We start from the raw sequence: 16,400 nt of genomic DNA on the forward strand, positions 1-16,400 counted from the left end.
TTGGAAAATTCACAATTGAAATCAGACTGAAGCAGCCAAATAATGGTTCCTGTTCATTTCTCATGTCAGAATTGTTTAAGAACCTACATTGAAGCCTCGACAAACTATTATTTCTTCTTGTTTGACAGGTAGCTTTATAATCCCTTTAGATTTCTCATAAATAGGAGTGTTTCTTAGAGGGGATCTATATAGACTCTTAAAATTACAAGAGAAGTATTCTGCAGCAACAGTTCACAAGTACACACTTCATCTATACAAAAACTGCTTTTTTTTATTTTTTATTTATTTATTTATTGATGTGTCCAACTTTTACATATGTTGAAATTTCTCAATTTTTCCCTGTTAACTCTAAATGTAAATGTTGCTTGTAAAGTTTCAAATAAGCAAAGTGACACTTACTTGATATTTCTTGCACGTGACATGTAAATTCAGTGATCCAAAGATTACAAATTTAAATTAGAATTATGCTGTCTGTGTTAGCCAAATCTCAAATGGCTACTAATAGTAATTTTTGATAAATACAAATGCATAAAAAGCAGCTCATGATGTCACTGTATTGTCAACCTGTCATTTTTTGCTTTATTAGCTATTAAGTTGTGACGAGTATGGAGCCACAAATGGGTGTAAGATTATGTTGTCTGTCTGCACCACTGAGTAAAAAAAAAAATGTAACTGCCTACTGTCATAATGATGTAGTTGTTGCTAGTATGGGGGTTACTGGTACACACAATTTTCCACAATGCCAATCATATAGCTAAATGTGCATATTTCTTCCATCGCCGATTTTCTTACAAGTATACATGCAACCCCTTCTGGAGCCATTTGTGATTAAAATTCTTTCTCAGGCAACTGCCGACAGCATCAATATATGTGGAGAAATGTGTGATACACACTGCTGTCATAAAATACACTCCTGGAAATTGAAATAAGAACACCGTGAATTCATTGTCCCAGGAAGGGGAAACTTTATTGACACATTCCTGGGGTCAGATACATCACATGATCACACTGACAGAACCACAGGCACATAGACACAGGCAACAGAGCATGCACAATGTCGGCACTAGTACAGTGTATATCCACCTATCGCAGCAATACAGGCTGCTATTCTCCCATGGAGACGATCGTAGAGATGCTGGATGTAGTCCTGTGGAACGGCTTGCCATGCCATTTCCACCTGGCGCCTCAGTTGGACCAGCGTTCGTGCTGGACGTGCAGACCGCGTGAGACGACGCTTCGTCCAGTCCCAAACATGCTCAATGGGGGACAGATCCGGAGATCTTGCTGGCCAGGGTAGTTGACTTACACCTTCTAGAGCACGTTGGGTGGCACGGGATACATGCGGACGTGCATTGTCCTGTTGGAACAGCAAGTTCCCTTGCCGGTCTAGGAATGGTAGAACGATGGGTTCGATGACGGTTTGGATGTACCGTGCACTATTCAGTGTCCCCTCGACGATCACCAGTGGTGTACGGCCAGTGTAGGAGATCGCTCCCCACACCATGATGCCGGGTGTTGGCCCTGTGTGCCTCGGTCGTATGCAGTCCTGATTGTGGCGCTCACCTGCACGGCGCCAAACACGCATACGACCATCATTGGCACCAAGGCAGAAGCGACTCTCATCGCTGAAGACGACACGTCTCCATTCGTCCCTCCATTCACGCCTGTCGCGACACCACTGGAGGCGGGCTGCACGATGTTGGGGCGTGAGCGGAAGACGGCCTAACGGTGTGCGGGACCGTAGCCCAGGTTCATGGAGACGGTTGCGAATGGTCCTCGCCGATACCCCAGGAGCAACAGTGTCCCTAATTTGCTGGGAAGTGGCGGTGCGGTCCCCTACGGCACTGCGTAGGATCCTACGGTCTTGGCGTGCATCCGTGCGTCGCTGCGGTCCGGTCCCAGGTCGACGGGCATGTGCACCTTCCGCCGACCACTGGCGACAACATCGATGTACTGTGGAGACCTCACGCCCCACGTGTTGAGCAATTCGGCGGTACGTCCACCCGGCCTCCCGCATGCCCACTATACGCCCTCGCTCAAAGTCCGTCAAGTGCACATACGGTTCACGTCCACGCTGTCGCGGCGTGCTACCAGTGTTAAAGACTGCGATGGAGCTCCGTATGCCACGGCAAACTGGCTGACACTGACGGCGGCGGTGCACAAATGCTGCGCAGCTAGCGCCATTCGACGGCCAACACCACGGTTCCTGGTGTGTCCGCTGTGCCGTGCGTGTGATCATTGCTTGTACAGCCCTCTCGCAGTGTCCGGAGCAAGTATGGTGGGTCTGACACACCGGTGTCAATGTGTTCTTTTTTCCATTTCCAGGAGTGAACATTTATTTGCTACTGATTTCAATCGTGGACCATCTTCACAGTGAAAAAATACTTGTGTTATGGCATTTTGAGTATAAATTTTCTTAAGTTTTCAAGTCAGCAATGGCATATACCTTCCTGGTTATTTCCTGGTTAAATAGCATGAAAGCCATGTGAAGTTGTCACAATGGATATTTTTCCACCGGGAAGATGGTCTGTGATCAAAACCAGTAGTGAATAAATTTGTTGTAAGACAGCACAGTGTGCAGCATGCATTTCTTCAAGTATTTATGATTAACTAAGGGGTCATTCCACGTCAAGGGGACCAGGGGTCCCTACTTGACCATCTTCAAATATAATGAAATTTGGTGTGAAGGTTCATCATGGTCTTTGATGGTTATATACCAAATTTCAGTTAAGTATCTTCAGTGGCTGCATACGGGAAGACACCCTGTGGTAAATGGATTATCTGACCATGATGCACAACTGATTAACTTACAAAACCTAGCAGGGCATACACTTCAGAAACCATTAAGTAAAAGTGAGAGGGTGCTCATCTATAGATCACTTCAGAGAAAGTTTAGGAAATGTAAACTGGGAAGATGTATATAATGACCCAAATGCTAACGATAAATGCAGCATATTTCTTGTTAAATTTATATCCCTTTTTGAACATTGTTTTCCAAAGAAAATTGCTAAATGTAACACCACAAACTTTTCAAAGAAACCTTGGATTACTACAGGTATTAGTGTCTTCAGAAAGAAAAAGAAAACTGTATGAGACAGCAAGAACTAGTAAAGATCCAGAAGTTGTTTTACACTATAAAAATAATTGTAACATACTGAGAAAAGTTGTGAGGAAATCAAGAAATATGTATGTTAGAGAAGAAATTAACAACTCCAGCAATAAAATCAAATCAATATGGAATTTTGTTAGAAGGGAGACAGGAGAAGTAACCACTGGGTGCATATTTCTTCCATCAACGATCTTCTTATAAGTATACATGCAACCCCTTCTGGAGGCATTTGTGATTAAAGAGAATGAGACCACCTTAACCAACAGTACACACGTAGCCAATGTATTTAACAATCATTTCTTAAATTAGGAGAAAAAATAGATGAGAATAGTTCAAAAGAAAAAGCCAGGCAGTACATGGAAGAGTCCGTTTTGAAAAAATTTAGTCACATTAAGTTTCATTTAACAACCTCTTGTGAAATAAGAAAAATTATTAAATCTTTGAAAAATAAATGTTCTGTTGGAGTAGATGACATCTCTAACAAGTTATTAAAACAATGTGGAGCGATTACAGCTGATGTTTTGAGTCACATATGTAATTCATCACTGACTCAGGGTATTTTTCCAGACAGGTTAAAATATGCCATTGTCAGGCCTCTCTACAAAAAGGGGGAAACCACAGATGTCATTAATTACTGGCCAGTATCCTTGCTTACAGCATTTTCAAAAATCTTTGAGAAAGTAATGTACTCGAGAGTGGTTAGCCATCTCAACAGTAATGGGATACTTAGTAAATCACAGTTCGGGTTTCAGAAATGCTGTTCCACTGAGACAGCAATATACAATTTCACTGTCCACATAATAGTCTTTAAATAATAAAATGTCACCAGTAGGAATATTCTGTGACTTATCCAAAGCATTTGATTGTGTGAACCATGACATTGTGTTAGAGAAATTACAATTCTATGGTATAAATGGAACAGCATGTGAGTGGTTTGTCATATCTACAGAACAGGAATCAAAAAGTCTCCTTATATGCTTAAAGTGATTCAAAGGAGATAGCCACTTCATCTAACTGGGGTGAAATTACACTAGGTGTTCCGCAGGATTCGATCATGGGTCCCCTTCTGTTCTTTATGTATATGTGAATGACCTCCATTCTTATGTGAAACAAGATGCTGAACTGACACTGTTTGCTGATGATACAAGCATAATTATTAATCCGTTAAAATAAAGTCTGATAGAAAATGATACAAAGAAGGTCTTTGGAAAAGTTATTAATTGGTTTTCTGTGAATGGCCTTGCTCTGAACTTTGAAAATACACATTACATCCAATTTTCTGCTGCAAAAAGTATAATTCCTTCAATAAACATAAGAAGTCAGTAGCCAGGGTGGAGCATACCAAGTTTTTGGCTGTACATATAGATGAGAATCTTTATTGGAAAAGTCATATTTTTGATCTCCTAAAGCGACTAGGTTCAGCAACTTTTGCAGTCAGAATAATTGCCAATTTTGAGGATGTAGAAATTAGTAAACTAACATACTTTGCATACTTCCACTCTCTGATGTCATATGGAATAATATTCTGGGGCAACTCAACACTTAGGCAAAAGGTATTCACTGCTCAAAAGAAAGTAGTTAGAATAATGTGTTAGGTTGATAGTCGCACATCTTGTAGCCATCTGCTTAAAAGGTTACTGTTTCACAGTACATTTACTCAGTAATGAAATTTTTTCTCAACAATACCAGAAAAAAGAAAGACCTACACTATCCTTTACTTAACCTATCTTTGGCACAGAAAGGGGTAAAATATGCTGCTATAAAACTTTTTGATAAATTACCAGATGAAATAAAATGTCTGGCAGACAGCAGTAATAGTTTCAAAAACAAATTGAAATCATATCTCCTTGACAACTCCTTCTATACCACAGATGAATTCTTGAATATGAGTAAATAAATCTGGAGATATAATATCTGCATTTTGTGCCATTTATGGGAATGGGACAGATAATAGAAATATTTAGGTATAACACTATAATATAAAAAAAAAAAAAACCCTTGCTTCTTGTGCGCATTTCTTGTGCATTTGACACGTTCCACCTCATAATGGTTTTTCTGTTCTATTGATCAATGGAAGACGTAACTAGCTAACTAGCCAACACCAGAGTTATCCAAAATTGTAGAAGTGCTTAATGAAAAATGGAACTGACTCTGTAGTATTTTGTTTTGCTAATTTGCTGTTTTTTGTACTACACTTGCTTTTATGTCATGTGTTAAATTAATGTTTAAAACTGACTTATACACTTGAAGAATAATAATAATAATAATAATTAGTTATGGGACTTAATGAGCAAACTATTTGACTTTTCAATCTTCTTGAAGTGCTGAAATAATAACTTTTGAAATGTATTCTTACTCATCAAACTGAAAGGTCCAGAAATTAAACAAGCTTTCTTTGAAAGCTTAAAGCATGCTTTTTCCAGCTGTGGCAAGAAAAAAGAGGATTGAAGAAGACACAGTTCAGATATTGCCCCCAAAAATACCCTAAAATTTGCAAGTGGAAAATTTTGACCAACTTTGCAGATGCAGATCTTTTCATCTGGGCATCCAGTGCTAATTAAATTTGATTGATATATAGACATCACAGATAGGAATAGTTTTGGCATGATTGGCTCTCACATAAAGCAGCAGTGGTTGGTCAAACCATGGCTCTCAGAATCGTGTGATGAATTTTTTAGCCACTTTGAGACTTGTGTCTATATTTAGGCATGGCTAAATCCCTAATTTTTGCCATGGTGTGATTCAGCATAAAACGTTCTCTACGTATATTAAAGCAAATCACCAAATGTGTGCTAGAACTTTTAAAAAAGCCTAGCAGAGTTGGCACATTTACACCTTCATACATGATGCAGAGGTGAGTAGCCTCTCTTTAAAATCCCCTAAGAATTCAACCACTGAAGATACTGAACTGAAATGTGGTGTATAACCATCAAAGACCATGTGGAACCTTCACACCAAATTTCATTAGATTTGGAGATGGTCAATTGGGGACACTTTTTAATATTGGTCCCTTTGATGTGGAATGACCCTTAGTATTGTAGGACAAATGGTCATAAAATGAAAAAAATGCATAAATAGTTATAAATTATGGAAAGCATAAAGTTTCATATTGTACAGTGTCCCTCCTTTAAAGTTAATTTAAATACAACAGTTACACAATATCAGGATAATGTGTTACACCACATTGGATTTTTGGGGCAATAATTTCTGTTTGACTGTTCTTGTAAAAGAACACTAAAGTTTTTGCTCAAACAGAATTTTTGAAACATGATTAATTGATATAGTTTGGATAACCACCAAATAATTTCTCTCCCATTAAATTTTTAGAAGTGATCACAGGAATTTGGCCTCCATTGATCGTACATCCATCTATTCTGTAATCACTTGTAAGCTCTATGAACCGTCCCTCTCCATTTGCATTCTGGTGGAGACTGTGTCTAGTGTAACTTGACGCCACTGAAATGTGTGCCATGTTAACTGTCACCAGGACCCTATAAATTCAAACACCAACTTGCATTACTGTGCTGTGAAAGTTGCGACATTGGAACAGATGCACAGAGTGAATATTAAAGATGAGCTCGAGCAACAAACATGTCAGTCACACCTAAAAGTCCCGTCCCAACAAGAATTGTTCAAAGTCTCTTCCCCTATGATCACTGAATTGCCTTAAGTAAAACCCTTACATAAAAACATTGTCAGTTGACTGAGCCTTGCACTTGTATTGAAAAGTCAGACAACATGTTTCTCCGTATGTAATGCCTGCAAACTGCCATTCTACAACTCACCTGTGACTGATATGTAGCAGTAAAAACCTGTTCTTTAACATGTCATATCTTATCTTACACTTACTGACCAAGCTGGAAGTTGGCTACCATATTCCCACTTCTAAAACTGCTATAGGCTTTTCTTCACTGACATCTGGCTAAAATTATAATTTATGTACAAAATAAAATAATCGGAATCTGTTCTCCACCCAATACTGTTTTGCCAGCTGCTGTTTGCCACTTTCCATCCTCCCTGTTCATAGCATAAAAATTAATTTAGTAATTCCAGCTATCTTAAGACATGGAGCATACCCTGATGAGCCAAAACATCATGAGCACTGCCCTCCATGTGAATGAATGCATTGAAGGCATGTGATGCAAGGAAAGTATGTAAACATAGCATATGTAAATGGGGAATCATTCTGCTGACTATAAAGAATGAAAATCAGAAAAATCAGTGATATTAGACAAAGGGCGGGTTATGGTCCAGCACCTTGGAACAGACATCTCTGAAACAGTGAAACTGGTCAGCTTTTTGGATGGTGCTGTTGAGAACATGTATGGAAAGTGACTGAAAGACAGTAAAATCACGAATACATGACAACGTGCTATATGTCCATGTCTCATCACGAAACATGGTCAGAGACGTGCCCACTCTGTATGACAGATTACAGTGCTAGTACAGGCGCAAGTGTTTCAGAACACAACATTCAGAGAACACTGTTAAACATGGGGCTCTGCAACAGATAGCTCCTCTGTTTTTCCATGTTGTCATCAAATGACTCATTAGTGCTCGTAACTTTTTGTGAGGAAAATGATTCATAAAGCTAAGAGAAGTGCAATAAGCTAAAAAAGCATGACCCAGTGATTTTTGTTTTCTGTATGCACATTACAAAATATGACCTGGTGCACACTAACCATCAAGCACATGCAATGTTGCACATCTTATTTTCTAGAACGAAAGGAATAACTTCTAAATGTGAGGTGATCCATTTTTCATTCCCAGAATGTCTATACAGTAGCCATAAATTTCGGATTGCTACATTTAAAGCCCACAAAAAAATATGCTATCATCATTTAATGGATCTAATATTTGATCTTTAATAGCTCATACTTTGGTCCATTCTATTTGTTACACCCATATTTTTATTGTAAGGCTGGATTACAGGAGGTTGAGGAACAACATCGTTGCACTTAGCAAATGGGATTTAAACCTTCATAATTTGACACTGCCATAACAGAGCTGTTATTCCAGTCACAAACGAGTTACTGCGAATTTTCATCACCCATCATTTCGTAAGAGCGGCTGTGTTCGCTTCTTCATTGCAGCTACACTTTATGATGTGAAATTTTCAGTTTTGTTGTTTCTAATGGTTCTACTTATGCCAATACCAGTTTCAGTAAATGTATTAACTATTTTAAAGGACATCAAATTGTTGTCTGCAAACAAATAATCGGACAAAGTGTAACAAAGACCATCCTTAGACAGAGATTCAGTGATATGCGAAAGAATTTCCTCTCCCAAACCATAACCCTCTTTGTATTTATTTTGTGCTCTCTTTGATGCTTGATAAACCTCAAAATTTATGAGACAACCTAGTCTGAAGTTATGACACTGTACTTTGTATCCGAAAGTATAGGTTTGCCAGTAGTGAAATGCTTGAGGCCATGTCATCCAAGGTATGGTGTCATAGCTTCATCTACACTGCTTTCTTTCACCCACACAGTATACTCGAGGAAACAGCTTCTGAGGTGGTCTAAGCAGAGCTGAATTTTTGAGAGTATGTCATTCTTATGTAGCTTAGCATTGTCACATGCACATCACGCATACCTTCAGAATGGTTTCGTCTCATTGACTCTGATGTTTTAGCATAGTTCTGTGTATCATCACTTTCCTCCCAGTACATTCATTTATAATGTAAAGCGTCATACCGACTAGCCACCAATATCTCAAAAGAAAGTTTTCAGTTCTTAAACAGATAACTTAAGTTCTTCGTACCTTTTTGCACTGCATATAAAATACTTTGTTTCACAATGTACACAATAAAATCTTCACTGAGAAAAAATCAAATATATTCAGTAGTCAGGAGTCTTTGAACATGAACATGATTAGGTCCCTGAAAAAGGTAAACAAGTTTAGCTGTTTTCTTTTTCATTTAATTTAGTTCACGAAATTCGGAAGCCAACCATTTTTGTCATTAGCGTATGTGAAATGAGGTAATAAAGTTTATTAACTTGCTCTTTTTTTTACTAGAACCAATTGTTGTATCTTCATTAGTATTTCTTACTGTTACTTCTATTTCTGCAGTCAGTTTATGGGTGTTCATTCCTTGATTTTCAGGTTCAGTATCACAGAAACCAATTATTTTATCTTCATTAGCCTTTCTTAAAATTGCTTGACATTCTGTTGTCAATTGATGGCAATTTAAATTGATGTTGCCACCAAAATCCTAATCTGTGTTTGTGTCATCCCTGACCTCAGGGGGAGCAGAGCATAGATCCTTCCACATTTTCTCCTTTGAAGGGAGAATAATAAGCTTGTTGTGATGTAAAACAAAACATAAAAATTACTCTATTAATATTATACTTAGTAAAATTAAAGCTAGAAAGTAGAGTTGCCATTTCATCAAAGTGTATACCCTTGTGACCACCGGTGATGCATTAGTGCACAACAGACTTAGCAGCATTTACAGCCAGAACATTGTGCATAACCTTATGCCATCTTAGACATATACAAAACAGAGTTCATCAGAGACAATCCAAACATCATTTTATTAAATATAAAAGATTTTTGCAATATATTTACCTTTTGTTGTAATGATGTGCAGTCATTTTGCTCTCTGAAACAAACTTAACAGTTTGAGCCCTGAAAACAATCGCACACTACAATAACTCAGCAGTACAACAAAGTTGAATACATAGTGCCATATTTTGCTGTACAAGAGCAGGAAGTAATATCTACATTCATTTTTTTTCCAAGTAGTGAACATCAGAAACAATGCTTCACAGTTTGTGACTACACCACCAAATGCGAATTGGTTGAGATGGCAATGGGCGGGGCATCAAGACTTCACCATCAATCAGTGAAAATGTATCTCCTGGTTGGATGCATCACATTTGAGTGCTCAAAATGTACACCACCAAGAATCCAGGCCAAAGAGGACAGTATTATACTATGGGAGGCATCCACCTCCACTTCCTTGGGGCCCTGTGGTAGTCGTAGAAGGCCCCATCATGGAGATGGACTAAGTGAATGTTATTGCAGATGAAATGCATCTTTTCATGCTTGATGTCATCCCCTGTGGTTTGTTGCCTGATATATTCTTCTAAATACTTTTTGTCCACTTGATTTTGTAACATGCAGCTGAATCTTTAAAGTCCAGTTTTCTTAGTCTTCCCTGTTTTTCATTCCTCACTTCTACACCATGATATGTTCCATAAGTACTACTGTAGAAACAGCGTGTATGACCTAAATAAATGTTTACACTAATGGACTCCTTAGCTGAAGAAGACTCCAATCATTTATGCTATTCTGCTTGTTTGGTCTCCAATCCACACAGGGAGAAAATGTAATACCCTCTTTTTCACTCATAATTTCAGTGTGGTGTAGATCATATCACAAAGGAGCAACTAGACAGAGCCTTCTAAAAATCCTATCACAAATGAGAACCTTCAGAGTATACACTGGTATAGAGAAGCATCTGTTGTGAACTACATATTAATACTGTCACTGGATAGCTACAAGCTCACAATAAATTAATATAAAAATCAACATCATGATATTTACAATTACCAAAAAAATTACCTAACTACACACATCAAAAAAAGGTTTTCAATCACGTCACTTCAGAGCATTCTGGAACCTATACAGAAAATTGGAATAGAGATCAACATAAACATCATTTCCATCCTTTTTATTGCTCATGAAAACCACACATTGTATTTTGTACCACCATACAGAGAGACCTTCAGAGGTGGTGGTCCAGACTGCTGTACACACAGGTACCTCTAATACCCAGTAGTATGTCCTCTTGCATTGATGCATGCCTGTATACATCGTGGCATACAATCCACAAGTTCATCAAGGCACTGTCAGTCCAGATTGTCCCACTCCTCAACGGCGATTTGGCGTAGATCCCTCAGAGTGGTTGGTGGGTCATGTTGTCCATAAACAGCCCTTTTCAATCTATCCCAGGCATGTTCGATAGGGTTCATGTCTGAACGTCATGCTGGCCACTCAGTCAAGCGATGTCATTATCCTGAAAAGTCATTCACAAAATGTGTATGATGGGGGCGAGAATTGTCATCCATGAAGATGAATGCCTCACCAATATGCTGCCGATATGGTTTCGCTATCGGTCGGAGGATGGCATTCACGTATCGGAAAGCCATTACAGCACCTTCCATGACCACCAGTGGCGTATGTCAGCTCCACATAATGCCACTCCAAAACATCAGGGAACCTCCACCTTGCTGCACTCGCTGGACAGTGTGTCTAAGGCATTCAGCCTGATCGGGTTGTGTCCAGACATGTCTGCGATGATTGTCCGGTTGAAGGCATATGCAACACTCACCAGTGAAGAGAATGTGATGCCAATCCTGAATGGTCCATTCACCATGTTGTTGTGCCCATCTGTACCATGCTGCATGGTGTCATGGTTGCAAAGATGGACCTCGCCATGGACATTGAGAGTGAAGTCGTGCATCATGCAGCCTACTGCGCACAGTTTGAGCCGTAACATGACGTCCTGTGGCTGCAGGAAAAGCATTATTCAACATGGTGGCATTGCTGTCAGGGTTCCTCTGAGCCATAATCCGTAGATAGAGGACATCCACTGCATTAGTAGCCCTTGGGTGGCCTGAGCGAGGCATGTCATCTAGTTCCTGTCTCTCTGCATTTCCTCCATCTCCGAACAACATCGCTTTGGTTCACTCGGACACACCTGGACACTTCCCTTGTTGAGAGCCCTTCCTGGCACAAAGTAAGAATACGGACGCGATCCAACTGCGGTATTGACTGTCTAGGCATGTTCGAACTTCAGACAACAAGAGCCGCAGACGACACGAGCCGTGTGCCTCCTTCATGGTGGAATGACTAGAACTGATCGGCTGTCGGACCCCCTGTGTATAATAGGCACTGCTCACGCATGACTATTAAACATCTCGGTCAGGTTTAGTGACATCTCTGAACAGTCAAAGGGACTGTGTCTGTGATACAATATCCACAATCAACGTCTATCTTCAGGAGGTCTGGGAACCGGGATGATGCAAAACTACACTCCTGGAAATGGAAAAAAGAACACATTGACACCGGTGTGTCAGACCCACCATACTTGCTCCGGACACTGCGAGAGGGCTGTACAAGCAATGATCACACGCACGGCACAGCGGACACACCAGGAACCGCGGTGTTGGCCGTCGAATGGCGCTAGCTGCGCAGCATTTGTGCACCGCCGCCGTCAGTGTCAGCCAGTTTGCCGTGGCATACGGAGCTCCATCGCAGTCTTTAACACTGGTAGCATGCCGCGACAGCGTGGACGTGAACCGTATGTGCGGTTGACGGACTTTGAGCGAGGGCGTATAGTGGGCATGCGGGAGGCCGGGTGGACGTACCGCCGAATTGCTCAACACGTGGGGCGTGAGGTCTCCACAGTACATCGATGTTGTCGCCAGTGGTCGGCGGAAGGTGCACGTGCCCGTCGACCTGGGACCGGACCGCAGCGACGCACGGATGCACGCCAAGACCGTAGGATCCTACGCAGTGCCGTAGGGGACCGCACCGCCACTTCCCAGCAAATTAGGGACTCTGTTGCTCCTGGGGTATCGGCGAGGACGATTCGCAACCGTCTCCATGAAGCTGGGCTACGGTCCCACACACCGTTAGGCCGTCTTCCGCTCACGCCCCAACATCGTGCAGCCCGCCTCCAGTGGTGTCGCGACAGGCGTGAATGGAGGGACGAATGGAGACGTGTCGTCTTCAGCGATGAGAGTCGCTTCTGCGTTGGTGCCAATGATGGTCGTATGCGTGTTTGGCGCCGTGCAGGTGAGCGCCACAATCAGGACTGCATACGACCGAGGCACACAGGGCCAACACCCGGCATCATGGTGTGGGGAGCGATCTCCTACACCGGCCGTACACCACTGGTGATCGTCGAGGGGACACTGAATAGTGCACGGTACATCCAAACCGTCATCGAACCCATCGTTCTACCATTCCTAGACCGGCAAGGTAACTTGCTGTTCCAACAGGACAATGCACGTCCGCATGTATCCCGTGCCACCCAACGTGCTCTAGAAGGTGTAAGTCAACTACCCTGGCCAGCACGATCTCCGGATCTGTCCCCCATTGAGCATGTTTGGGACTGGATGAAGCGTCGTCTCACGCGGTCTGCACGTCCAGCACGAACGCTGGTCCAACTGAGGCGCCAGGTGGAAATGGCATGGCAAGCCGTTCCACAGGACTACATCCAGCATCTCTACGATCGTCTCCATGGGAGAATAGCAGCCTGCATTGCTGCGAAAGGTGGATATACACTGTACTAGTGCCGACATTGTGCATGCTCTGTTGCCTGTGTCTATGTGCCTGTGGTTCTGTCAGTGTGATCATGTGATGTATCTGACCCCAGGAATGTATCAATAAAGTTTCCCCTTCCTGGGACAATGAATTCACGGTGTTCTTATTTCAATTTCCAGGAGTGTATTTTTGATGTGTGTATTGAATGAACATAGACCTGTTTACATTTAACACTACCACTTGTTACACAGCGGATACTCAATCCTTGAATCTAGATAATTATGTAATTTGCTGGAAGCATTGCTAATGATGTGTTTTTAAATTCATTTAAATTTATGGAGATTGCTGATTCTGAACCTAATATGTGATGAATCTACTTGACAATGTATGCTCCATACCACATACTGAACCCAAAAAAGTGAGGTAAAGTTTTCATGGAACTTGTTCTTGCAATCTGTGTTGCAGTTGTGTAAGTCACAGTTCAGTAGACACAGATTTTTCACTGTGAACAGGCACCACTAAGGAGCAAGTGTAGTACACAAGTGAACAGCAGGGGGGACACTACAGCTCCCTGTATTACACCAGCTTTCATCTCGAAAGCCTTTGAGATTTTACCTAAAAGTTTAATTTTGCTTTTGTATTTGTGTGTCATTTTATGGTTGCCACTGATATGTTGTCAGCTCCAAACTCTTCCAAAGTGTTGAATCATGTTTCCCTGTCAGTCAAATTGTATACTTTCTGAAGTCTACAAATGCTAAGTTTTCATCTCTCATTCTTAAATACCTGATTATAAATTTTAGATTTAAAATTTGTTCTATGCAAGGTCATAATTTTCTCAACAGTCTGTAGTTCACTTCTAATTGCTGATCTAATTGGTTTCCCATCCTGCCCTACAAAATTCTTTCAAGAGTATTGCAAATCATAGAAAGGAGAGAAACTCCTGTATAGTTGTTGGGGTCGGTTTATTCTCCTTTTTTTCTGGATTGGATAAATTAACACTGTGTTCCAATCTTCTAGAATGGATTCTGTATCCCAAACTTTCTGAAAGATTTAGTTTAGCTTTTTGACTGTTTCAGCACATGGAAGTTTCCACATTTTAGCAGCTACTGAATCTTCCCTGGGGCCTTCTTATTCATCAAATCTTTAACAATATTTTAGATTTCGTCTATGATGGGGTTTGTGATCTGAAGTTTTCCTGGCATATTTCTAGTTTTAACAGTTATCAGCCATCCGACCGGGTAGCATCGTAATTTCTCCACAATATTTCGGCAGACATACACGCTGCCATCTTCAGGTGGTTCCTGGCGAAAGATGTGCTGTTTCTCTTGGCGCCCTATATATACTAGCCGTTACCCCCTCCACTGTTCCTCTCCTGGTGTCTTCGGTGCGGCCGGCGCGGCAGCTACTGGAGGTGGTGGGGGAAGCGGTGCCTGGGTCTGAACTGGGGTCTGCAATCTCCATGCTGCCACCGTCGGGGGCCATGCTCGATCTCTGGGATCGCATCTTTCTCTCCAGGCTGAGTGCAAGGTTCCAAGCCTGACTAAGTTGAAGGCCGCTGTCTTTATTGATGAGATAGTCCTGCAGTCAGATTTTGACGGCCTATTTAGTAACACAGTCCCAGAACTAGGAGGATTGATAGAGTATTTTTGTTTTTTCATAGTCCATAGTATGGCCAGTCTTTATACAATGGTCAGCCACGGCTGATTTAGTGGCCTGGCGTAATTCGGTATGGCGCTTGTGTTCACAGCACACCTCTTCTACAGTGCAAGACTGTCTCCCCAATGTATGATTTTCCACACTGACAGGGAATTTGATAAACACCTTGTTTTTGAAGGCCTAGGTCATCTTTCACTGAACCCAGTAGAGTCAAGGTTTTTTCAGGGGGCCGGAATACACATTTCACACTGTGTTTCCCCAGGATTCTACCGATTTTTCTTGAGGTGTTTCTGACAAGCAGACTGCATGCCAATGACTTGTGTTCTTCTGTTTCTTCTTCTTGTTCTCTTGGCGCAGTCTGTCTGAATATCAACTTAGTCAGGCTTGGAACCCTGCACTCAGCCTGGAGAGAAAGATGCAGTCCCAGAGATCGAGGATGGCCTCAGACGGTGGCAGCAGGGAGACTGCAGACCTCAGTTCAGACCCAGGCACCGCTTCCCCCACCACCTCCAGTAGCTGCCGCGCCGGCCGTACGCAAGACACTAGGAGAAGAACGGTGGAGGGGGTAACGGCTAGTATATATAGGGCGCCGAGAGGAACAGCACAGCATTCATCAGGAACCACCTGAAGATGGCAGTGTGTACGTCTTTTGAAATATTGTGGAGAAATTACGACACTACTCAGTCGGATACCCGAGAACTGATCAAACATGATGGGGTTGTTCAAGTTCATCCTGGATTTTGGCCTAGAAATTTAGCTCCTTGTTCCTCAGAATCCAACAGCTTTTTGAAATAGCTTGCTAATATTCCAGTTTTCTTGGTTATTTGGGACTAATTTTTCATCTTCATTTTTGAAGCACATGTTAGGTGGTTGGTAAGTTTGGAAGCATTGTTTGAAAGTTTTGTAGAAGTTCCTGGTATTGTTCTTTTGGAGGTCATCTTCAATTAGTGATAGCTGGTTCCTGTCAAAGTTCCTTCTGATGGCCATACTGGTTTCGATGCTTGACACCTTCATTGCTTAAAGCTGATAAATCCTCCACTTCTTTTGGTGGAGTACCATTTGTGCCAGGTCTGTTTTGTAAGTAGTAATGCTTTTTTACACTGTTCACCCCACTATCTGTAGTTTTTGTGTCTTGTGAGTGATGCTATTTCAAAGGCTGTTTTGGCTAATTTTGTTTTGGTCTCCTTCCAGTGTTTCGAGTCTTGTTCCTGAAATTCTTGTTTCTTTGCTGTCAGAGTTTAAATATCAGTTTTATGAAACCTGTTCCCTTGTCCTGGAATCTTTCTTTGTGGAATAAATTTCATTTTTATTGTTGTTAGATAGTGATGGATATCTGTATTTGCACCGTTTCTAACTT

General features: G+C 41.5%; 1 protein-coding gene across 2 annotated transcripts in view; it reads left to right on the forward strand.

Moving 5' to 3' along the window:
* The window catches only part of LOC126248379 (gelsolin, cytoplasmic), a 315,183-nt gene that overhangs the window by 170,106 nt on the left and 128,677 nt on the right, over positions 1-16,400 (forward strand). The gene's annotated exons all lie outside the window — the stretch shown is intronic.

The sequence above is a fragment of the Schistocerca nitens genome, chromosome 3 (genome assembly GCF_023898315.1).
Source record: "Schistocerca nitens isolate TAMUIC-IGC-003100 chromosome 3, iqSchNite1.1, whole genome shotgun sequence".
NCBI classification, from domain to species: domain Eukaryota; kingdom Metazoa; phylum Arthropoda; class Insecta; order Orthoptera; family Acrididae; genus Schistocerca; species Schistocerca nitens.